This window comes from Mandrillus leucophaeus, unplaced genomic scaffold, assembly GCF_000951045.1.
Source record: "Mandrillus leucophaeus isolate KB7577 unplaced genomic scaffold, Mleu.le_1.0 Scaffold608, whole genome shotgun sequence".
NCBI classification, from domain to species: domain Eukaryota; kingdom Metazoa; phylum Chordata; class Mammalia; order Primates; family Cercopithecidae; genus Mandrillus; species Mandrillus leucophaeus.
Genome location: NW_012106564.1, coordinates 1,501,862 through 1,503,686, shown reverse-complemented (window position 1 = coordinate 1,503,686; position 1,825 = coordinate 1,501,862). Strand labels below are relative to the sequence as shown.

General features: G+C 39.1%; 1 protein-coding gene across 2 annotated transcripts in view; it reads left to right on the top strand.

Annotated features, from left to right (window-relative positions):
* The window catches only part of CMSS1 (cms1 ribosomal small subunit homolog (yeast)), a 397,344-nt gene that overhangs the window by 358,830 nt on the left and 36,689 nt on the right, over positions 1-1,825 (top strand). The window lies entirely within an intron of this gene.

Below are 1,825 nucleotides of genomic sequence, written 5' to 3'. Positions count from 1 at the left end.
GCATATCCCTGCTGTCTCTTCTTCTTATCAAGACACCAGTCACATTGAATTGAGGCTCTACCCTTATGACACTTCATTTAACCTTAGTTGCCTCTTTAAAGGCCCTGTATCCAAATATAGTCACATTGGAGGTTAGGGTTTTAACATATGACTTTCTAGGCAACACAATTCAGTTTAGAACACTGAGTAGTATTCACTTATACAAATGTACCATTTTGTTTATCCATTCTTCTATTGATGGACACCTGAGGCTATTTCTTTTTTTTTTCTTTCTTTCTTTCTTTTTTTAAAAATGGAGTCTTGCTATGTCGCCCAGGCTGGAGTGCAGTGATGCGATTCCCGGCTCACTGCAGCCTCTGCCTCCTGAATTCGAGCGATTCTCCCACCTCAGCCACTCGACTAGCTGGGATTACAGGCATTCGCCATCAGGCCCAGCCAATTTTTGTATTTTTGTAGAGATGGGATTTCACCATGTTGGCGAGGCTGGTCTTGAACTCCTGACCTCAGGTGATCCGTCCACCTGGGCCTCCCAAAGTGCTGGGATTACAGGCGTGAGCCACCCCAGCCTAGGGCTATTTCTTGTTTGGGACTATTATGAATAAATTCACCACGAATATTCACATACAAGTTTCTTGGGGAATAGTTTTTAAGCTTTTTATTGTATTTTACATTTTTAATTGACACGTAATAATTCTGCGTATTTCTGGGGTACACAGTGATGTCTGTATAGTGTTCACATCAGGGCAGAACATAAATTTTTATTTCTCTTTAGTAAATACATGACACTTGCTGAGTCATCTTCAGTTTCATAAAAAAAACTGCCAGATCTTTTTCCTAAATGATTGTACCATTTTGCACCCCCACCATCAGTGTGTGAGAGTTTTGGTTGCTGTATGTCCTTGTCAACATTTGGAGTTATTGGCCTTTTAATTTTCGACATTTTGGTGAGTGTGTATAGAATAACTTCTACCATGTCCAAAAGAAACTAAAAGCCACTTCTAAGTTGTTTTTATCTTAATAATGAACATGCTTGTTTTTTTATAAAATGGCAATGTAAATTTTTTTATTCTTACCAACCTAATAATCATACATATCTTTTTTAAAAATACCAGCTGGGCATGGTGGCTCATGCCTCTAATCCCAGCACTTTGGGAGGCTGAGGCGGGCAGATCACTTGAGGTCAGGAATTCAAGACAAGCCTGGCCAATGTGGTGAAACCCTGTCTCTACAAAAAATACAAAAATTAGCTAGGCATGGAGGCACACTCCTGTAATCCCAGCTACTTAGGAGGTTGAGGCAGGAGAATCACTGGAACCCGGGAGACGGAGGTTGCAGTGAGCTGAGATCATGCCACTGTACTCCAGCCTAGGCAGTCTCAAAAAATAAAAATTTAAAAATTTAAAAATCAAACAATATTACTTATTTACTAAGAGAAAAATTCAGCTTCTCTAGCTTTTTTCCTTACTTTTCTGCCTTATAGTTTACACTGGTATTTCTTGACTTAGCAATGTCTGATGTAATCTACTGACATCCTGACTTAGCATATGAGGACATAGTTCTCCCATCTGTTATACTTCCTATTCCCTCACCAACTGCTACCTCCCCTGCCAACAAGATACCACATTTTGGTCAAAACAGTTGTCACTATTACATCATTATGATGATGGAAATATTGTTCAATGCTGAGAGAAAGAAGCTATAACCATCCCTCCTTTCTTATGCAACTCTTTATTTTCATGGCATTAATAGTTGCTTCATTTCTTTATTTGCATGGCTTTCTGTGTTCCTATTGTTAATTGTTTCCATATGTTCCAACATCTCTTCC